This window comes from Castor canadensis, chromosome 15 (genome assembly GCF_047511655.1).
Source record: "Castor canadensis chromosome 15, mCasCan1.hap1v2, whole genome shotgun sequence".
Classification (NCBI taxonomy): Eukaryota; Metazoa; Chordata; class Mammalia; order Rodentia; family Castoridae; genus Castor; species Castor canadensis.
Window position 1 is genome coordinate 86886619 of NC_133400.1, and position 24428 is coordinate 86911046.

Sequence of the window (24428 nt, forward strand, 5' to 3'; positions counted from 1 at the left end):
ATGCCTGGAGAAACAATAGGAAATAAGAATGCTTTGTCTTCTGGAGAGCATGAGAACGCGTCCTTATTTTGGCAGTCGTGGAATCCTTCCTTGTGGTGGGACATTGTTTTCCCATTGCGTCTTTCCTAGCAGTTGGCTTGACATCACACACCTTCCATGGTCCGTGCTGCCAGGGGAGGTCCCTGCATTCCTTCATCTTCCTTGCAGTGGACCAACTTAATGATAACCATGAGAATGAGAAGAGAGAAGGCCAAAGAAAATACTGTATTATCAGGATTAGGAGTAATTCAACCAGGGTTAAAACAGAGAGAAACCTAACACTGAAATGGCACCAGTGGAACCACCCATTCAATTAACTGTGCAAGGCTGTGTTCACAAACGGCAACACAATTAAATGAGAATGAGGGGTTAATGGTTATTGCAGTGAGGGGGGAACAGGAAAAACATAGGGGCTGTGGAAGCAGGCCACTGGTTAAGCCATTACACAGTATTTTACTAGTAGTTAAAATTAGGAATGTCGGTAGAGAATAAAGTCATTTAATTAGAAGTTAGAGTTGGCCCCACTTGCTCACCTAAAAAGAATAGCCACATTGGGGTGATAAACCCTTTGAACTGTGGCTAAGTACCAGGGCTGTTTACTTTGAGGAAGGAAACTGTCAGTTCTGTTTGTTCACAATGAGCCAACCACAATGTGCCTGATGGATTTGGGACCAGTAAAAGAGGGGCATGTCAAGTGTAGGAAGCAAGAGGTTTATCACAGGATGAGATTTAGGATGACAAAAGTCATTGAGAGACAGGCTGGCAGTCAGTGTTTGCTGTGAAACTTCAGGCATGAAGATGTTTTGTTTGAGGGTCAACTCCACATCCGAGGGGACCAAAGGTCCCTAAAACTTGAGTTTTGCTAAGTCGCCATTTTTAGGGAATCTTCATTTCCCTACAGCCCAATCATCCAGATGGTGTGTTCTTTCTCCTCTTAACAAATCTTCTAATTCTTAACTACTCATAACACATAAACTGCATGATTATATAGTTAATTCTCTGTTTCAGGAGCACTCCATTTAATTAAAGAACTTCATATAAAGTGTCTTAAATGCTGATGACAACTGAGGTGGCAAGGAGTATTTTCCTGAGAGCAAGTGTGAAGTAAAGCAAATAGGCCAAAGGATAAAACAGAGCTCTCTGAAGGGCCAAGCCCAAACGTGTGTGGACAGGAGGTCAGGTAAATTCTTTCCAGAACATTCTAGGACATAAATATATGCAACTTGAAAAACAGAGAGGTTTGTTTAACTATGGGAATACTGCAATGAAACCCCTTTGTACAATCAATCAATAAATACAAAATTTAGAACACTTGAGTCACTTCAACAAAAAAGCACAATTCAATGAAAAGGCTTTATAATTCTTTGTTGGGAAAACTTTCTTCTAACTAGCCCATGAATCAAATCAAATCAAATCTTTGAAAAGTTCATTCCATCAAAACTACCAACCACCTGACCAAGTATGTCAGCTGTAATGACTCCTCCTTTCAGCAAATGCTCAGACCTCAATACTGTGATCTTCTGAATACTGCAAACTGGTCTGCCCCTCTTCATCTTGCCAATAAGCAAGATGGACTGATACTTAAAAAGAAAAAATTCTTAACTATTCTGTTGAGAAACTTTGTTGTGCCTTTAATCTATTTTGCTCAACTTTTTTTTTTTTTTTTTAACACCTGCCCTCTTTCTATAAAGATAAGAATCCTATCCTTATCCATGAGGCTGAGATTCCTCACGACACTCTTGGGACTATGTGTGTTCTTAAGGTGGGGAGTCACCTCTTCGGGTCAGGTCAGTTTCCTAAACATTTATTTTGTGTTACTTTTACCATAGAAGCAATTCAAATAAGAGATTATGCAGGGATAAACACATCTCCAAAAGATACCAAGTATTGCAGAGGAAATAAAGGAGTTAGGTCCCTTGTATACCATGAGTGGGAGTAGGAAACAGTTTGAAGATGCCTCAAAAAATTAAAACTACAACTACCGTATGATCTAGCAATCTCACTTCTGGGTATCCACCCAAAAGAACTAACAGTAGAATCTTTCATTTATTTATTGTTTGTTTGTTTTTAGACAGGCTATCAGCTCTGTAGCCCAAGCTAGCATCGAACTTGTGATCCTCCTGCTTCAGTCTCCCAACTACTGGGATTGCAGACATGTACTGTCGTGCTCAGCTTGAAAGCAAGATCTTGAAGAGCTACACTTCTGTGTTCGTGACAACATTATTCAAGATGTGCAAACAACCCAAATGTCCATCAGCAGATGAATAAAGAAAAGGAAATGTAGTTCAGTTTTAAATAAGGAAATTTGACAATTTGTAGGATTGGTTGAACCTAGCAGGCATTACGCTAAGTGAAATAGTCAGTGTCAGAACATAAATACTGTGTGATTCTGTTTATCTGAGATATCTAAAATGGTCAAAGCAGAAAACCCAACCGGGGTGTCAGGGCCTGGAGGAGGGAGAGATGGGGAGTTATTCAATGGTATAAAGTTTCAACTATGAAAAATTAATGAGTTCCTGAGATTTGCTATATAACATAGTGCCTGTATGCTTAAAATTTTATCAAGCCAGTAGGTCTCATGGTAAACATGCTTACCAAAAAATTAATATTAAATTAAATTTTAAAAAGGACACAAGGAAACTTGGAGATGATGGATATATTCATTGCCTTGATTGTGGGGCTAATGCCATAAACATAGGCATATATACAAAATACTGAATTATCATATTACATTTGCATTAAGCATTGCATTAAACGTATGCAGATTTTTAAAATATAAATTATATAGATATATATATATAGGTGATACTGGTGTTTGAACTCAGGAGTTTATGCTTGCTAGGCAAAGTGCTCTACCACTTGTGCCACACCTCCAACCCTACATGTATCTCAATTAAGCTGGGGGGTTATTGGGTTTTTTTAAAGAATGAATGTGCTAGGGGCACTGGTGGTATAGGCCTGTAATCCTATCTACTTGGGAGACTGAGATTGGGAGGATCTCAGTTAGAGGCCAGCCCAGGCAAATAGTTCATGAGACTCTATCTCCAAAATAACCAGAGTAAAATGGACTGGACCTAGGACTCAGGGAAGAAAGCACCTGTTTTGCAAGCAAGAAGCCCTGAATTCAAATCCTGATCCCACCAAAAGAAAAGATAAATAAATAGTAAATACTTCTACAAACTGAATATTCTGACACAACAACACTGCCTACTTCAATGTCCAACCCAGGTTGGGAATTCTGCTTGGACTTTTGCTTTGCAAAGTCACCAAAATTTGGTGATTTTGAGGAGTCTAACCAGAATTCCTAAACATTCAAATTCACGGTGGGTTGCAAGAAAACACTAATTATGGTTTTAAAACTGAGTAACAGAGCTATAGTTTTTTTTTTTTTCTCTTAGTTAGCTGGTTTCCAGGCCCATGAATAAAAAGCTGTTACTCAGAAACATAATAAAGTGAGTGACATTTGCCTTTTAGTGGTCAATGTCTTCTTGGGTGCAGATTTCAGAAGCCACATCATTTTAAATCTATCCTTATTAATGACTTAATGTCCTATGTTCCTTTCCCTTCCAACCCCCCAAATATACACCCCGCTACATCTTGCCAAACCCTAGCTCCCTCCACCCCTCAGACAATTATGCATCTGAGGATCTATTCTTCAGAAATGGGAGCGAACCCAGAGACATTTCATTCGTGCATCTGAATTACACCACAGGGTCCTGAAGCTGGGATCTTTGAATCCAAACTTGTACTGAGAATATATGACTATTCAATAGTTCAAAGAGTCTCTTAGCAATAGTTGTGTTCCTTTTGAAGATGTATAATGTAACTAAAGCCCTTAAACATATTATTAAATAAATTAATTTACTATTTCTTATTGTGATTTGCTATTTGCCAAATAGTTCGCTCTCATTCTTTCACATTCAATTTTATTTGATTGCAATGATCAAAATGAGGAAATGATTACTTCCCGCCTATGGGTTTTTAAAGCTTTCATGGAAATTCAACCATTTCACCATTCTTGAAAAAAAGAATGGTCCTCGTGACCCAAGGATGGTGGATCTCTGTGACCAAGCTTTGGAAGTAACTCCACCAACTCCCGACATTCCCTCCCTGTCTCCAGCCTGTTGGGTTGTATCCCTCAACTCTGGAGTCCAATGGGGCAAAATACATTGTCTATGTTTCAGGTAAACCAAATTCTTTCAATGGCTGGGTTGGGAATTTGTGGGTAAGATGTCCTCTAAACAGTGCTTCAAGAGGTGGAAAACCCCATTCTAGACCATTTGTAATATGACGGTGAGGACTGGGCAGGGACCAACTCACCTTCCTCATCTTAGTACATCCAATGTCTAGCTGGGACTTAGGACCTGGTGTAGGATTAGTGTTCAAAGACTGCCTGACCTATGACAGGCTCAATCATGGATACTTAGGCCATGGAAGAGCAAGGATGTGCCTAGAAGTGAGAGCGAAGGACTCTGTAGAGGCTACCATAGCAGTAAGTGGGACAGAGGGCCTGAGCTGGCTAAGACCGTGTCCCTATAGGACTCTACGTGTCCATCTGAGGGACACAAGGGGAGTCAAGTTAGAGCTTCAGAACACTCTGTGCCCCTGGTAGTCTCCCCTTTGTTCCCTCCCCCGCACCAGGACACACAAAAATCTCTCTTCCAGAATCTGCCTGGATCAATCTTACTACATCATTGACCCCAGATTGCATTGGGAGTTCAGATTTCCTACTATTCCTTATTGCTAGATTCTGGTCCCCGTTCAGGTTATGCGTGTCCTTCTCTATTACCTCTCACCATCTTTTGAAACCATTCTCTGGCCTCTGGTACTCACGCTCAGCCATCTGCAAACACTTCTATATGCCCAAGGTTTGATCTAAAAGGAACCCTTGTGGAAAACTCAGCCTGCTGTCTTCTCCCTAGGCCTGGAGGTAGGGTCCACTACTTTCCTTTCCTCTCCTCAGTGCTGTTTCTAGGCCATTCTCCTGCCCACCTGTCTAAAAGCCCCAGCTTTGAATCCCATGTCATTGAATTCTACCACTCATTACCTTTCTCTGCTCAATTTCTTTATTCTGTTCCCTACTCCCAGTCACTCCTTATATTTCTCAAAGATTTCTGCTCCTAGTTAAGTTTCACTCTAACAAACTCCTGTTGTAATTTTTAGTGATATCTGTATCATATAGAACCCAGGCATCATGGTACATGCCTGTAATCCCAGCACTTGGGATTCAGAGGGAGGAAGATAGAGAGTTCGAGGGCAGCCTACGCTACATAGTGAGTTCTAGGTCAGTCAGGACTATGAGACCCTTTCTCAAAAGACAGTAAATAAATACATAAATAAATTAATAATTAAATATAAATAAATAAAATATCTACATGAAGGATCTTCCTACTCTTAAATTTCTTGACCTTTCATACCCATAGGCAGTAGTCTTCCTATCCCATTAGTGACAGACACATCTTTAAGCATACCACTCTCTTTCAACCCGCACCTAATACTTCACCTTCAATAACCTTAGAACCCGGATGGAATCTTCATATTATTAATTCTACCACCTGTTTATTTCCCTGATCCTCTTTATACTCTTCCTTCCCCGTTCATGTTAATTTCATGGACACTCATTAAAATCATCCTGATAGATACATTTCAACTCCTTTGCCTCATACTCACTTGGCAACATGACAACCTGGCCCAGCTCTCCCACCCGTGACACCCAGCAGCTAAGCACACATGGAGAAAACCACAGCAGCAAAGGTAGCTGAGCTCTCATTGATCTAAAAATCACTAGTCACCAACACCGAATGGAACCCTGTTGCTCCCATTTGCCCAACTCTCGCCATGTGTACTCACCCATGTGCACCAGCAGATGTATGCCTGTATGCTACCTTCTTGCTATGATACAGGGCAACTTTTAGCCTTGCCATTCTCTATAGCTTCTGCAGAAAGATCCTAAGCAGCAAAATCTTGGTGTCATGATGCACAAAAATGGAGAAGAGTGTTAAGCATATTTAATAATTTTTTTAAAAAGAACTGAATTCTTTGTGCTTCTAACCAAGGTAAACCTATTACCTGGGCACTAGATTTCAGACATTGCAAAGTCCAATCTCTCCTTTCTTCCTTGAGTCATTAAAGTTTCCTACATTATTAAATCAGCATACAAACGTGCCATTTCTTCTACTACAGTAAAGCAAAGAAACAACATCATATAACTTTTTACTTGTTGTCTTCCAGCTCCCTCCCCATTCCCTTTCCCTGTACAGCAAACATCATGAAATTCTGTCCTCATGATCTACAAACTCCCATCATCCTTTTCCTCTTGAACTCCTGCAAGAGTATTTTCACCCCATCACCAGTCATGGTCACCAATGACTCCTGTGTCATTAAATCCAATCATCAGTCTCCTGTCTTCAATTTTTTGACTTATCAGTAGCATTTGGCCCTGTTAATTTCTCTCCTCTTCCACAGTTTCCTTCACTTGCAGCCACATCTGCATACTTTCCCTTTCTTCTCAATCTTCTTACTCTTCTTTCTCATTTTCTTCCCTTATAAGTGGTGGAGTACCCCAGGGCTCAGTCTTTGTACTTTTCCTCTTGTTTGTACACATTCTATAGATGAACTCATTTAGTTTTAGATCTTCAAATACCATCTGACCTAGATGCTGGTGGCTTATGCCTACAGGTTGAGATAGGGAGGATCCATAGTTTGAGGCCGGGTCAAGCAAAAAGTTTGAGGTCTCATCTCAACCAATAGCTGGGTATGGTGGAACATGCCTGTCATCCCAAGCTACATGGGAAGCTAAGATAGAAAGGATCATGGTTCTACACCCATCAAGGCCAAATGTTTGTAAAACCCTATCTCAATGGAAAAAGAGATGAGCATTGTGGCATACACCTGTTACCCCAGTGACAGCTGAAAGCATAAAATAGGAGGCTAAAGGTCCAGACTGGCCTAGACAAAAAGCAAGACCCTATTTCCAAAATAACCAAAGCAATAAGGGCCAGGGGTATGGCTCAAGCAGTAGAGCACCTGCCTAGTAAGCACTAAGCCCTGAATTCAAACCCCATTACTGCAAAAAAAAATTTTTTTTAATTTCATCTATATTCTGGTGATTTCAACTTCACCCTTCTAGGTCAGCTCTCTCATTTGAAGTCACACTCATACATGTGACTTCCAAATATAGTCCTAATAGGCAATGCAGATTTAGCATGTCCAAAACTGAGTTCTTGTTTGTTTCTTTGTTAGTAATGAGACAAAATCTCATTACACAAACCAGGCTGACCTGGAACTCAAGATCCTTCTACCTCAGCCTCCCAAGGGCTGGGATTACAACATGTACCACCATGCCCAGCTCAACACTGAGCTCTTGATGTTTTCCCATTGGACTCTTACCTCCTCAGCTAATATGAACTCATTCTTACATTAATTCATACCCAAAACACTAAGCATAATACAATTCCTCTCTTTCATGCTGCTTCAAACATCTAAGTCCTACCTGACTACCTCTCTCTATCTCCTCAGACCCATCATTTTTTCTCACCCAAACTATCACATTAGTCTTTTTTTCTTCTACCCTTGAAAGGTGACCTTTCAAGTCACACTATGTTACTGCCCCAATGAAAGTCATGAACTGACTCCCCAACTCAATCAGAATAAAATCCAAAAATCCTACCAAGACCAGTGGGGTCCTGGCAGATGTCGTTCTGTCACTTATCTGGCTTGTCTCCACCTATTCTCTCACTCACCTGCCTCAGCCACATCACCTCTGTCATCTTCCTCAACACATTCGAAAAGGCTGCCTGTGGTTTCTGCATTGGCTGTGGCCTCCTTCTGAAATGCTGCTCCTTAGGTTGCTGCCTAACTAACTTCTCAGTTTCTTCGGTCTTTATTCAAGTGACCCTGTTTAATGAAGCTCATCCAGGAAATCCTACCTAAAACTTTAATCTTCACCAACCTCAATAGTTATTGGCCCTTTCTACTTTACTTTTTTTTATTATTGTACTTTTTACTCACATTCTATATTTTACTTATTTAACTTGTTTATTGTCCTTCTCATCTAGAATGTTAGTTTTAAGCAGGCATTATTTGTGTCTTTCTTCTTCAATCTTAGATTCCTAGAATTTAGAACAGTGCCCCAAAATTGTAGTAGATATTCAAAAGACTTGATAAATATCTAACTTGTCACTTGCCTTATACTCTTTATTTTCTTCCTCATCTTTTAAAAGCTATGTGTTGTGTTTCCAACTTCATATACCATAAGCTCCTTGAAGGCAGGACCTATTTCATGTTTACTTTTTTTTGTTTGTTTGTTTTAATGGTACTGGGGATTGAACCCAGGGCCTCATGCATGCTAGGTAAGCACTCTACCACTTGAGCTACACTCCAAGCCTCATTTTCACTTGTTTTTATTCCCTATAGTAGTTTATATCACATTCATAAAGTACATCAAGTAAATGTTTGATTAAATAACTGATTAACAAAATATATTCTAATTAAGTGAGTAATATAAATTTGGAGGTACTTTAAGTATTGCAAAGTGTATCTCTCCCTCCCAAAAAATTATAGAACTAAAACAGAATTATACTCTGCAAAAAGGAGTAATGGTATGTACACATACCTCTTTGAATGGTTATTTATTTGCAGTGCTGGGCTTTGAACACTGGACCTCACATATTCTAGGCATGGGCTCTACCACTGAACCATATTTCCAGCCTCTCACTGAACAGTTACATGTGTCAAAGCAGATCAACTGAAAATCATGGAAATCAGTGCCTAAGTACTAATGGTTCATATTGGGTGCAAGTGTAATATGAGTCAGGCACAGTGTGCATTTGAACACACAATTTGGAAAGCACAGCTCAGGGAAAGCCTCCACGAGAAAACGCACATGTGCGTGGTTTCACACTGGAAACTGGGAGCCCATTTGTCCATGCTAAGGCTGGAAGTAGCCCACAGCACCAGGATGCTTTACCAGCTGTTATCTGGGAAGAGGGAGGCAGGGACCTTTGCAAGTTTTGCTCAGACTCTAGAATTTTCAGTTTCTCCATGTTTGCATAGATTTTAACTCTGGGGCTCAAACAAAACAAAAAGGTATGGCAACACTTACTGAGACCCTGCTCCACTGAAAACATTAAGAAGAGGAGAAAAGAAAGGAAAAGGTCAAGAGTTGAGGGATTTGTATGTTTGGACGGACAAGAAGACAAAGGAAGTCAACACAATGATGTACAAATCTGGACAGAATTTGGAGACAAAGGTCCTCTAGCTTATATAAACCATGTCCTGGTCATGCCTCAGGGGAAGTGAAGACTTGGCTTCTAAGCTTCCAGCAAATTTGTAAGCAGCTATATAAATATGCTAGACCTGTGAACTTCTGTAGGTTTTCCTAGTTTGGCTCTCTCTCTCTCTCTCTCTCTCTCTCTCTCTCTCTCTCTCTCTCTCTCTCTCTCTCACACACACACACACACACACACACACACAGCCTTCTTACTTGATTTGGGATGTCTTGTTTTGACAGAACACTTTTAATACTAGTTTGTGTCTTTGGAAAGCTTTTTCATAATTTATTTTTTCAACTTTTTTTTTCTTTTTTGTGGTGGTACTAGGGTTTGAACTCAGGGTTTTGTAGTTGCTAGGCAAGAACAGCTTTTCCACTTGAGCCATGCCCCAGTCCTTTTGCTTTTTAGTTTGTTTTTCAGATAGGGTCTCATGCTTGTTTCCAGGCTGGTCTCAGATCTCAATATTCCAACCTCTGCCTCCTAAATAGCTGGGATTACAACAGTGAGTCATCATACTTTCTTTCTTAGTAGTAGCATGACTGTTCCCAGCCTCTACTGGAACCTGCTAAAGCCTACAGAAAACACACTCTGTTTTATGTGCATTTCCCATTCCTTTTCTTCAATCACTTCTGAACACAGGTACCTTCCCTGGTTCCAAATTTGAACTTCTAATGAAGATAAACTCTCTAACTTGATGCAATAAACATAACATTCACTCTTTAGCCACTTGTATGTATAGTGACAGAAGAATGTGTGTTAGAACAATTAAAAACAAAAGATTGTCGAGATTTTAATCACAACTCCAATGTTTGGGTATTTGGGGGAACTTTAGTGGTTTATGTGCCTACAGCTCAAGACAGAAAGTGAAGAAGTATGTATAGTACACATGTAAAACTCTCGGGGATGGCCTGGCATATGGTAAACCCTGTATTAGTGTTTGCTACTTTTATTTAACCTACTAGTAACACCAGTGCCCAGAGTGGTAACCAGTTCTCTCACTGGAAGCCCAGTGATTCCATTAATCTTCCAACTATCCTCTGTCTGAGTATGTCTGTCTGTGTCTGTGTGTCTGTCTGCATGTGTCTGCGTGTGTCCCCATACGCACACACTTTTTTCTAAGTTTCAGACACCTTTGCACGTCAATCCAAGTTTGCAATACATTGCAAAGAATAATAGTCTCCTATTTAATATGATAATAGGAAAATTTACAAAAATATCTAGCTTATGTAAGTGTCTTGGATTGTATCAGGATTTTGTTTTTTGAGACAGGTTTTCCTTATGTAGCCCAGACTGGCCTCAAACTAGTGATCCTCCTCCCTGTACCTCCCTAGTGCTGGGATTACAGATATGCACCGCCATACCTGGTTTAGGAACTTTTTAAATAGCTGGTTTTTTCTGGATAGTATTTAGTCAATGTTCATTCATTTTGGTTGTTTTGTCTCGAATAACTACTATTGTCATCCTCCCCCCCCAAAAACCAAATCTGTTCAATATACCTTCCCAAATAGAACTTCTAATCCTGAGAAATTTGGGGACTCCTGGCTCCAGTCTCTTTCTGTTTACTTCTGCTGCTCTTTGGACAGCTCAGGGACATCTGCTGCGGTTTCTGTGGCTGTAGTGTCATTACATGAAACATGATTTGAAAATGGTAAGCTCAGGAAACCAGTCACTGAGTCTCGCTGGTACAGTTTTCCAGGGCATTTTCTACTCCTTTCTTCCCTTATTGTTTCTGCCTTTCCCCCCCCCCCCTTTCCACTTATTATTTTAGAACTCCAGGGCTCCTTCTTCTTTTCCACTGCTCCTTTTTCCCATTCCTGGTCCCTGTTTTACCAAGGGCAACCTGGCCATCCATCCACACAGCCTTCTTCTTATGAAAGCTCTCGCCTGATTGGTCCATCAGACTCTGCCCCCAGCAACTGGTTACCATGACTGTCTGTGTCACGTGTGCTGCACTGACTCCAGACTCTTCCAAACCCAAGGCCAAGGAGATGGAGATGAAGTCTTTATTTTGGATTTCCAGGTGATTAGAAACTGTGCAGTCAAGCTAACTGATTACATACCTCTCTTTCATTTGACCGGTCCCATGTTCTCCAAACTTTTCTGAGTAGTTTTGGAAAATAAAGTTTGAACTTCCTCCTGTGACTGAAACTTTCCATCAGCAGTTAGAGGAGGCTCCAGAGGAAAAGGTTGGGTTTGCTCTCTGCTCAGGGTCACAGTGTTATCTATCCACACATTCCACAGCCTCATAAAAGCTGTCAAGATCATCAGGCACAGAGACTACCCAAAAGAAACACCATTAAGTATCATGAGCTTGGGTTTTACAACTCCTATTAACGTCTCCCTTTGATTCGCCCAGAACTCTGCACACAACTCAAACAAACAAACAACCTTAGAACTGCCTTTCTTGAAGTTTGCTGTGTGACCTCAGGAAAGTCACTTAACCTTTCTGATTCATCTTTTCCTCCTGTGTTAGGCCTCAAAACAGTATGATTGTAGAAATCATTAGAGAATAAGGTCTCTTCATAATAGATGAGTTGGTAAAAAAAAATCTGTAATATTTCATTCCAAATTTATTTCTAAAATCAGAGACAACTTACAGTTACAGCTAAGAGTAAGTTTTAAAAGACTGGATTTCTGAAAAAGGGTCACTCATCTGACCATACAAAATTTCTGTTTGGGACCAAAGATCACATGAAAAGCTTCAGATTTCTATAGGAAGCAAGCTGAAATAAAATAGGAAAAACTAGAAAGCAAAAGGAAAATTCTCTTTGAAATGCCTTACAGTCACTGCGTGCTCAAAGTCAATGTTCTAACGTGAGTCTTATTGCATTAAGTACATCAATAACACATAAGCTCTGATCCTAAAGGTTCAACCATTTTCCCCAAAGGATCACATTTTCTCAGGATGAATTTGTCTAGCTTTTGTCCAATGCAAGTGTTACCAGCTACAATGTTTTGTTTTACTCCAACACAGCAAAACGGAGAGAGCATTTATTTCACCCCTCACTCTTCAGGACTTCCTGTTGTATTTGTTAGAAAGTAGGAACCCTTCATCTTGCTTCACAAACACAGACAGGGTCCCACCCTCTTCTTTCATGGCCTGGGCACAACAGTGACATAGTCCAGCGCTATGAATTCTTTTGAGGGTTTCCTGCACAGCAATTCCCCCCTCTCAGATGCTAACTTGTCTCCACTGGTGTCCCTTCCCCACCTCCAACTTTAGTCCTTATCCCTACTGTTTGAGAAAAGTTAGGAGGATTTAAACAAACTCTGAGTCCAGAAAGTTTTAAAATACAAACAGAGCATATTTTCTAAATCAAGAATTTGGAACCCTAAATTCTAAGTGACTAGGTTACAGCCCTCTATTTTCAAAAAAGCAAAGAACAATATTTTATCTGGGAGTTACAGTAACATAAATAACAGTGTTTAGAGAAAACTTTCTGCAAATGTCTAAAAGCCAAAGGGACGGGCTGGGTCCCTGCAAAGGTCTGAAAGAGAATTAAGGGAAAGTCAGAGATTTCCTGTCTTTGTAATGAGTTTACTAATTAAATCTTAATTGTAAACCAAGCTGAGCAAAATTTAAATGAACCGCTGGTGCCAGAAGCCAGGTTATATTATTATGGAATTGTTTATAAAGACAGGAAAGTGACTTTCTAAACAGCAGATTCCTGTGCGTTAGCCAAGACCTAGAGGAAGCCACCATGTGCAAAACCACAGAGTGCTGCAGAATGGGTGACTTGGGCCTTGTTATAATTAAATGACACCGGGATGTCCTGAGTCCCCTTAATTCAGCAATGTTCCTCTTCTGTTGGGCTGGAAACAGCGACTTCTATAACAACCAACAAGTTTCTCCCTCTTTGTAGCAGACACATGGTCGGCCATCTTAGCTGTGATTTAGCCACTCTGAAAATGGGAATTCCTTTGCTTCATAAGACTGCTCTATTGAAAAATAAGCTTTGCAAATAGACAAAAGCCAAATGCTCAGGAAAAACAACACCCCAGAATGGAAAAGTTAAAAAAAAAAAAAAAAAGAGAGAGAGAGAAGTGATTGCATTTCCTCCTTGTATTATTGAAGGGATAAAAGGTAGGCTGTAAAATAAATAAAAACAAACTTTGTGTGGCTATGTACTTGTTTAATATAATTTATTTATTTATTGTGAGGAGAGTGGATCATCTAAATGTGCCAGTTCTGCTTTGGTTGGTTTTTTTCATGTTCAATCATAAAGTGAATAATTTGCCAGACATGGTAATGCATGCCTATAATCCCAATACCCAGGAGGCTGAGACAGAAGAATCATGAGCTTGAGGCCAGCCAGGGTTACATAGCAATACCTTGTCTGAATAAAAATAATAATAATTACAGTAATAATAATAACAATTATAATAATGGAAAGAACTCTCCTTACAGCCTTGTTTTTATTAACATATATTATATTAGCTGTACAAAGGGGTTTCACTGTGATGCTTCCACACATTCATGCAACGTATCTCCATCCACCCTCTCTATCTTCTCTTGTGCCCCCTTTCTCCTTCTTAAAACAATTGTAACAGGTTTCATAGCTCTATTTCCATACAGGGACATAAAGTACTTTGATTGCAATTACCACCCTCCTTCACTCTGTCCTTTCACCCTCTCCCCTCCCACTGGTACCCACTCCCAAACAGAACCTGTTTTATTTTTGTTACTCATTTTTCAAGTCTAGATTTTGCTCATGGGAGAGAACATATGATTTTTGTCTTTCTTAGTCTGATTTATTTCACTTAACACAAGATCTCCAGTGCCATCCATTTTCCTGCAAATAACATAATTTCATTCTTCCTTATGGGTGAGCATTGTCACATTGTGTACATACACCGTGGTTTTTTAATCCATTGGTCAGGTGGTGGGCACTTGTGCTGACTCCATATTTGCAGCCTTTCTCTTTGGAGGCATTTATTTACAGCTACCTTTGCTCTTGTCTCTACATATTTTTTGCCATTAAACCCTTCCATTGGCCTTGTTTGCCACTGGAAATGGGTCTATATCCTGGTTCCCCAAAGAGTACCTTTACAAGCTGGTGACATGTCATAGATCAGGGTTTGTGTAGAAAATACCCCATCCAAACCCTAAAAGGAATGAGATTAATAAAAGACATTCCTGCTACCTTGACCCAAAGGTTAGAGAGCTGGCAAAAATATTCCTTCACATACTTATATCAGGATCCTTCATTTTTTTCTTTCCAGAACATCACTCAAATGCATGTTGGGAAAGATAGTCTACAGAGTAAGGAATTAAAATGAAAGGCATAGTGTAATTTCATAATACATAAAATTATATACAAAACCATTATATAATTTATTCCATTCATCTGTATAAATTTCAAAAGCCAAAATGATCTTGTTATTCCACCAGAAAAAATTTAAATTAAGCAAGCAAACTTTGTGGGTTTTTCCCTCAGGCTTCTTGGACCAGAGTAAAAAAAGCAGTAAAAGACAAAGTGTGACAGTAGACAGCTCTTCTTGGTCAAGAGTCATCATCTCCATTCTGGCATCTCCTTAGGTACAGGTGACCCAGAGGAAGTCTTCATACCAAAAAAGAGCACATCCACCATGATTGCTACATGTTTCTGCTGTTCACAGGGGCTTAAAAGAAGGTATTAGATACATATAATTTTTTATTAGCTTTACTACCATTTGACCTTTCATCCAAAATTTGTCAAACTAAAAAATCATCCCCTGGACAGACATCATGAAGCAAGTTTCTCTTATCTCTAACTTCTTTGAGGTATTTTCTGAATTATTCCTACAGAGAATTTTAGCTGCTACGACTTATTTACTCAGTAAATTTAAGTTGCTTTTATGAATTTTTTCCAAAACTCCCAGTTGTTCCTTTGTTTTCTTTTGTTTCATTTTAAAAAGTGAGCCAGACTCTAAATGTAGATTTGCATACTAAAACTTCATTTCATCTTCAAAATCTTTTGAGGCTATTTTGAAATACAGAACAGCACATCTTTTAGAAATGCCTCTTTGGTTTAGCTTTGCTAATCCACTGTGCTAATCACAAGATAAAGATTAGAATGTTTACAAACTGCCTGTTGTGTGGGTAATGACCATCAGTGGCTCCAATACAACAGCTCAACTCAGTGACATTGATTTCCTTAAGAATGTTCTTCAAGAGAAAAAGGTATGCATCGTTTCAGTATTAGTTATGGGTCAAAACTTTGGACATAGGCAGTGTTGCTTTTGCTTGCACTTGTTTGCAAGTTGTTGAGTGTGTTTTCAGGTTTGTCCTTTTAAGCCAGGCCTTTCTCTCATCTCCTCCATCATTGCCACTGCCATGCCAACAACTCAAGGAAACATGACAGAGAATCAGTCAGACCTAGGGACCCTGAGAACATAGATTCTCAGATTGTTGATACTAGGCAGACTAGAGAGGGGACACATTAGACAGCTCAGTCTCCTATCATTTTACAAAAGATAAAGAAGGAGTTTGACTGGTCCAGAGTCCAACTGAGTTGTACCAACACAGTGCTGCCAGGATTCTGAACCTTGGTGTCTTTCCCCCAAAAGTCTAGTCCTGAGGCCCGGAGTCCTCTCTTTGGATAACCTTTTCAGGTTCAAGCAAACTTTGCAGAATTTACAGGTACTATGACAGGGGTCAGAAGGCTTGTCTTTATTGAAAATATATTATTATAGGCCAAAATCCAATTTCTTAAAGTACAAATTATCTGTACTAAAATGCCTATAGCTATAGACCTATAAAGGTTGCCTTCAGTGTTTGTCAAATACAGAAACTGTGAGATTTAAGAGAGTTTATTTACACATTATTTAGCTTCCTGCTTAAATTTGACAAGTTAAAAAAGGGTACCTAAAAGAGGAAAGAGGATCACAACTTTGAGGCCTGCCTAGGCTACTTAGCAAGACCTTGTCAAAGAAGGAAGAAGAAAAGAGGAAAGAAAGAACTAGTGTATAGAAGAACTGTTTTGTTACTACCTCCACAATTCATTATGCAGTTATTCCAGAGAGCCCAGAAATATATAGAAAAGTCATGTGCATTTTTTGTTGCCATGAGATGACCACCCCAGGGCTAACAGGTGAATGGGGATGGCATGATAAAGTCTAACACCAAGTTGTTTGGAGACTTGTTTCATTAAAAATGGATTTTTTTCCCCCAATTAGGCTTCCTTTTTACCTTAGAAATAGATTTCAGGGATGTCAAGTGATAACCTAAGCTGGGCTCAAAAGTACCATTAGTCTGGTAGAAGTGAGACATAAAGCAATTCCAGCTTACCAGCTGAAGGTCAGATAAATTCCAGCGACAAGTTTCACAGCTCAGTGTAACACTCGGTTGCCGAATGGTTACAGGCCACGAGATGTATGATTGGCCACCTTGTCCCAGCCCGTACTAAGCCTTGGTGTTCAGCTGGGCCACAATGTCTAATTTGATTTCAGAGGAAATACTGAGAAGTTTTTTAAAGCCCAAACTCACTCTCTCTCTCTCTCTCTCTCTCTCTCTCTCTCTCTCTCTCTCTCTCTTTCCTTTTAACAACAAAGATTATTACTTTGGAAAAACAGATTGGTATGAGTTTGTTCCCTTCATCCCCACCCCCACCCAAAGGCTATAGTCATTCGAATAGATACAGTGACTGGGAGAGGGAAATACAAGGAAAGGAAGCTGCCCTGCTCTGCAGTTATGAGAGGAAGGCAATGACAAAGGATGAGTGGAGTGGATTTGGAGGTACTTTTCAGGTGATGCATAAAGAGCTTCTGGCAGTTTCCATCCTCCAGGTGCAGCTCTGAAACTGAGCTGGCTGCCATTCAGCTGAGCCCTTCCCACGTTGAGAGAACAGATCAGGCCACGGCAAGCTTTAGACAGCTGGTATAAAGCCATTGAAAGGGTTGTAACCAATTCTCAGATAGTACATCTGCAAGAAGAAGGAATGTTTTCTGTTTGTTAATTGTTGCACCCCAAGAGCCTAGAACAGGGCTTGGGCTACAGTTAATGCTTATTATATATTTGTTGACAGGAGGGTTACCGTATAGGGAAGAAGCATGAAGCCAGGGATTTATTTAAGAAACATTCTCTAAGGATAAGGAGGGAAAAGAACCTTTATATGCTGGTGGTGGGAATGTAAATTGATGCCCACAATATGGAAAACAATATGGAGGTTCCTTAAAAAATTTAAAATAGAACTATCACATGATCCAGTAGTCTCTCATTTCCAGGTATATATACATTCAAAGAAAATAAAACCAGGGTCCAGAAGAGCAATCAGCTCTCTCATGTTCATTGCAGCATCATTCACCATACCACAGGTTATGTTCCATTGTGTTAGCCTGTCATGGCCACCACAACAAAATAACATAGACTGGATGGTTCAATCAACAGAAACTTATTCTATCACTGTTCTGGAGGCTAGAAGTCCAAGATCAAGGTGTTGACAGCCTTGCTAGTCCCCTCCTAATCCTCTCTCCATGGCTTGCAGATGAGTGTCTTCCAGCTGCACCCTCACATGGTCTTTCTTCCTTGGTGAGTCTAAATTTCTCCTTTTTATAAGGATACCATTCCTGTTAGATTAGACCCTATCCCACTCCTCACCCAGCCCTAGCTCTTTCTCACACTAAGCTCTGTGAAAGCTTAGTTGCTTTTTCCTTCCCACTTTTCACTTCTCTAGTAATTCTTCAGGACTTTAACATATGAATTTGGGGAAGACACTGTTCTCACATCTTCCAATAAAACTTCATGTACAAAAGCAAGCAATGGGCTAGATTCGACCTGCAGACCAGAGGTTGCTGTCCACTGACTTAGAGCATTTCGTCAAGTGGTTCAATTTTATAGGGGAAGAAGGCTAAGGACAAAAGAAATCCAATGACTTGCCCAAGATCAATCAGCTGGTAAGAGCACACACTAAGACTAGAACCCTACAGTATCCCCAGTGACATTCCAAGCACTGCAAGGCCATCTGTGGTCAGGGGAGGCCCATAGTAAAGGAGATCCAGATGAGCACTACCAGGGAGGACAGAGAAGGCAGATGCTACAGATGGGCCAATGTTGACAGCACTTTCCAGTGAGCTCTCAGACAAGGTTTCATACAGAAGCAGCATTTGTATAGCAAGCTGAAGATACAAAGAACTTCCTGTCTCACTTACCTCTTCTTCACCCACAAATTAACACCATTTGCAGCTGTATTCATCTGTTTTCTAATGCTATAACAAGATACCTGGGGCTGGGTACTTTATAAAGAGGTTGTTTAGTTCACAGTTTTGGAGACTGAAAGTCCAAGATTGGGTGGTTCCATCAATTCAGCCTTATGGCGGATGGCATCACAGTCAGTGGCAGGAACAAAGATGTGGCAGGATAGGAAGCTAGAGAGGGACTATGGAACCATGCCTGCTCTTTCATAACAACTAGCTCTTATAAGAACTAACTCAGGGTCCCATGACAGCTACATTAGTCCTTTTCAGGGGTCTCAATATCCTAATTGCCTCCCCTTAAACTCTGCCTCTTAAAGGTTCCATTGCCATATCCAAACCAAAGCATCAGCCACTTCCTGGCTGCATTTCCTCCTGTGGCCCTGTGGCTTTTAGCCTGAAGGTCCTTCCTCCTCTACCTAAACTCAGGCAGGAACCTCTCCCCATCCCTGGTCAGCTTTCTCAATATTTCTCTCTGTATCTCTCAGTCTGTCTCTTTGTCTCTGTCTCTATCACACACACACACAAACACACACACACACACACACACACACACGCACAAAATCTAATTTTCCCTCTTCAATATCTCCGTCCTTTAGAATGTTTCAACTCCACAGACACAAATGCTCAAGGGTCTCCCATCTTAAAATACTCTTCCTGGACCAAGCATGGTTGTACATGCATGTAATCTTTGCTATTCAGGAAGCAGAGGCTGGAGGACTAGGCATTCGAGACCAGCCTGGGCAAAGCCAGCGAGACTCTATCTCAAAAACAAAAGGAATGGGAACATGACTCTAGTGGCAGAGGAGAGTGTTTGCCTAGCATGCACAAGCGCCTGGGTTCCATCCCCAGTACAAGAAAGAAAAAATACTCTTCCTGCATTCTAAGCCCACCCCCTTCTAAGAGAGGTCTACACAGGGTTCTGAGCCAATAGCATTCTGGTTCCAAGGCCAATATTTCCCTGTAGACTTGTGTAAAATGCACTCAGGGTCACTTTTGTTTCCTTTCTTGCTAAGCCTAATGGCCTTGGGATCACTCTGCTCAGCAATTAACACTGTGGACCACTCCCCTCTGATTTTCCTTCTTCCTCCTGCCACACTCCAGATTTAGCCTGCCTCCTGCCCATCCTGGGAGCTCGATGAGATCAGCATTTTCTCTAGGGGATTACCCACTGCTTCATTCTGTAGCCCAGGTTGGCCTCAAACTCATGATCCTCTTGTCTCAGCCTCCTGATTACAGACATGTGCCAGAGATGTGATGGATTTGACAGAGTCTAGTGAAAAAAGGCACAGGCAGCAGCTCCTGGCACATAGTAATGAATACTATTAGTTACTCAGGTCCTAGGTGGACACCCTTTGATTCTGTTCTTCACCTTCTTTCTTCCACTCTGCAATTCTAGAGTCGAGCATGGTCTTTCTCAGGGTTTTCCTTTCTCCTTGGAAGCTGCTCTTTATCCTTGACTTACTTGTGTCCAACCACATGGATGTCCAAATAGCCTAAGTCTCCTGTCAAATATGTTCAACCACTTCCACTGCTTATGGAATAAACACCTCTGTTATGGGTGGAACTAGGTTACCTTGGAAATTTGTTGAACTCCTAACCACTGGTATCTACAAATATGATCTTATTTGGAAATAAGATCTTTTGAATGTAGCCAAATTAAGATGAAGTCATTGGCTCTAACTCAATATGATTGTGTCCTGAGGGAAAATTGAACTCACACACAGGGAGAATGAGACATGAAGACAGAGGTGCAGAGGGAAGATAACCATGTGATGATGGAGTGACATGACCAAAAGCCAGGGAACTGCTGGGTCTACCAGAAGCTGTACAAGGAAGGACCCTCACTTACCCAAGGAAGGACCAAAGGCTTCAAGAAGAGTCAACATGGCCAGCCCCTAAATTTCAGATTTTTAAGCTCTAGAACTATGGCATAATACATTTTTCTTAGAGTTTTTTGTTTGTTTGGTTGGTTGGTTTTTTGAGTAAGTTTCTTCCTGGGCTGATCTCTCAAATTCACCATTCTCCTGAATCAGCCTCCCAAATGCTAGGATTACAGGTGCTTGACACCATGAACTTTTTCTTGGTCTTAGCCATCCAGTTTATGAGTAATCTGTTGCTGCAATGCTAGCACACTTCTATACTCTTACTCCAGAAATTGAAGTCACAAAAAATTAAATTAAAATTCTAAATCCCAGCTATGCAAACACTATTTTCCTCTCAACTTACACATCTTCCTTCCTGTCCCACTAAATGTCAATGTCCCAAACACCTGCCAGTCTTCCACTTGCCCTTGCAATCATACTCATATTGGGCTCCATCAATCAAGATCCAGTTCAAATCTCACCTCTGATAATATGCACTGAAGAGTGCATTCTGGAAATATAGAGTGCAAATGCTGGCTATCTGTTTTTCTCCACAGAGCTATTGATTCAGATATGTCAGAGTCCTTATTTTGTTCATCTCCCACGGAGGGACTATAGTCTCCTTAAAGCCATCTTCCTTTTGCATCTTCCAAGGTCACATGTGGTAGGTAGCAAACAAGGAATGCAAAGAATGTGAAGATAGAATCTAGAAGTAACAGCAGCTGGAAATTACCATTTATTGAGTGCTTACAGTGTACCAGGCATGTTAAATTTATATCTCAGTTCATTCACTCAACCATCTTGGTAAAATGGATCACTATGATTTTTGTCCCCATTTCTTTATAGATCTGTCACTAGTCCGAGTACATGATGGCAAAGGAATGAAGCCCTTGGGCTGGCTGAAAACCCTGTGCTATAATCACTTGCTGCTTTCCTTGAAGCTTCCTGATGTGTTAAGGAAAGAAGTAGAATGAAGTTTTTCTTTTTTCTTTTCTCTTGAACCACACCTCTAGCCCTCTTTTGCTCTAGTTATTTTGGAAATAAGGTCTCACTTTTTTCCCAAGGCAATCTAGACCACAACCCTCCTATTTTAAGCTTCCCACCATCACTAGAATGACAGGTGTGTACCATGACCAGCTATTTTCCTCCATTGAGATGAGGTTTCACCAGTTATTTATTTATTTATTTATTTATTTATTTATTTGTTTATTTTGCCTAGACTAGCCTAGAACCTCAATCCTCTCTATCCCAATCTCAGCCACCCAAGTAGCTCAGGATGACAGGCACACACCACTGCACCTAGCTATTGGCCCAGGCTGGCTTCCTCTTGATTTCAGCCTGCCAACTAGCTAGGATTACAGGCATAAGCCACTGGCACCTGGCTGAATAACAGTGTTTGTCCCCTCCCTCACCTCCTTTATAGGACACAAGTTTATGATTGCTAAGGAAATGAGGTCATTATTAAGATGATTTGTGGCTCATACCATCCCTGCACTATTGGTGAAAGGTGCTCTCAAAAGATTGGACTGGGTTTAGTGATCAACCAAAAGCTTTGGTGACTACAGAAGATTCCTAGGAACACAGGGACCCTACTATGGTGAGAGGCTATGGGGTTACTCCAGTAAACACCTGCCTCCAGGAAGGACCACACTCACCAGACAGCTCTCAATCCCGTCTTCAATGTTTGTAAGCATAAAGCCCCACGGCTTTCTTGAGCACCAAATCCAGTGCTCTGATTCACCCACCATGACAATATTCTTTCTGCATGCCTGCTGTTGCCTGTAGTAACTGTGGCTTATGTTTAGGCCAGAAGACCAATAATAAAAGAGGACATGGATGGGATTCTGGGCCCCTGGAGGTCAGGAACTCTGCCACTGCCAAGGGCAATACATATGCACTAGATAAAGTACTCAAAGTGACTTGGAGATTCCCACCCCCCTCCAGTACATGCTTTATGACAGACCTTGGGGTGCAAATTTTGAGCTCACTTTGTATTTTTGGACAGATCTGACAGTTTATTGATTTAAGTATATTTATTAATTAGCAAGTTTTATATTCTCTATCCTGTAACTTCCTTTTTTAAGTGGATAACCATATTCAGCAACTTTCTAACAACAAAACATTTATAGGTTGGTTACTTTCGACTTCTGTAGAAGAAATGAGAAGTTCAAAAATTAACTTTAAGCATAAAAAATTCTCTCACAGTGGTGTCGATTAACACACAAGAATGGTGTTTGATGGTAGAAAGTATACACTGATGATGATTTCTATTAAATTCTCCCAGCCACCTCCTCTCCTCACACCCCGTACTTTCATAAGACTCTATTTTCTCAGAAAGCCTGGAAAACTGACCTCGTACATCTCTGTCACTGCAGCTCAAATACCACCTCTTCCAGGAAGCCTTCTCTAGCTCCCCATCCTCTAAATCCTTAACCAAGTTCACCTTCTCTCCCTCCTCCAGACCTTTGGCCCGCATCATTTTACAGCCTACAATTATTGCTCTCTTATGAATAGTTATGAACTGTTTTGCTCTCCACATTAAGCTGTGACCCACTAGAGAGAAAGTGCTGTCTTCTCATCCACAGGGATGGTGATATCTGCAGTGCCCACCCATCCCCGGTGCATAACAAATGAACAATATTTGGAACATGAATAACTAGACACATTCCTGTCTCTTCCTAACACCTAGCTCTGCAAAAACAGACATATCAATGATGAAAGTGGTTGGACTGAATAATTGTTCCTTTGCCCACTGGCTTTTCCTCCAAGGGTTAAAGAAAGAAAGGTCTGAGAAGTTCAAACCTGGCAGAAAGTGATCAAGGGTCACAGCTCAATCCAGAAGAATACCCCCTTCTGTGGGTCCCAAGCCACAGGAAAACATGTTTCTGAACCCTGCGGCTGAATGGGTGGGCAGGGAGGAGTTTGGCTCCCAGACCTGCATCAGGGATGCAAGCATCCCACTGCTCTCTGCCTCGGAAAGTACCCATCAGGTGTGGGTCATGCCTCACCTGGAGCTGGGGTTCCTGCAGCCACGTACCCCATGTCTTAGAGACTTTCTGAGCAACCCCCATTTCTGAAGAAGAAAGCTAATGCCAGTGCAGTCTCATGGCCACAAACAAGAAACTGCAAGGAAATAAATATGAAATGGAGCACGCCTGGGAAATTGAGGCTTGTAAGGGTTGTGGTTAGAACTTAACCACACGTTAATTTACACGTTTCTAGGGCAATGAAGACTTGATTTTTATAAAAATATAGACAACTGTCATTATAAATCATGTCCGTGACCAGCTTAACTTTTTTAAGCACTGTTTCAAATATTTCATTTTAACATGGAAAAAAAACCTGAAGTATTATCAGATTGCAATGATCAACTTGTAATTTCTGCTTCTAAACTGGTAGGGCTCAAAGGATCTTCAACTAAATGAGCCCAGACAAGCAATAAATAGCGAGAGCTAAGTATAAAGTAACTCCCCAAGCTTTGGTTTATAGAGTTATCATAAATTATCCACTATTAAAATGAATCTGTAATATTAAATCAAATGAACTGCTGTCTTTAAATTGTTGATAGTTAATTAAGAAAATGTTCAGGCTTAATAGATTAGCTGTCTCCATTATGATTTTTAAAAAAAAGTTTGAGTACTGAAATAAAAACTTTTCCTGGATCTAAATTTATTTTCCTTTCCCAGTTGGAAAAAAAAGTTTAAGGAAGAAGGAAAAATATGTTGTCTTATTTTTCTTATAAAATTACTTTTGTTTTTCTCTTAATAAATTGTCTATGTAAATTAGTTTCAATAAACAATTTTTTGGTGATTTTCTTCTAATCTCCTATGTATGCTTGAAGTGTCCTACAAGATTTGATTTTATATTGCCCAAAAGATTCTGTATCACCAACTTGCTAAAGATTTGAGAGGATACTATTGACTAACAGTGTGTATAAAAGTAATTTGAATACTTTCAAGAAATGCAGAGAAAAGGGATCACACTATCCTGGAAACTCTGTATCTCCATAAGCAAACTTTGGTTTTCCTCCTCCTACCCACCATGGTTTAGGAAAGCAACATGGTTACAATTGATGTGCTTT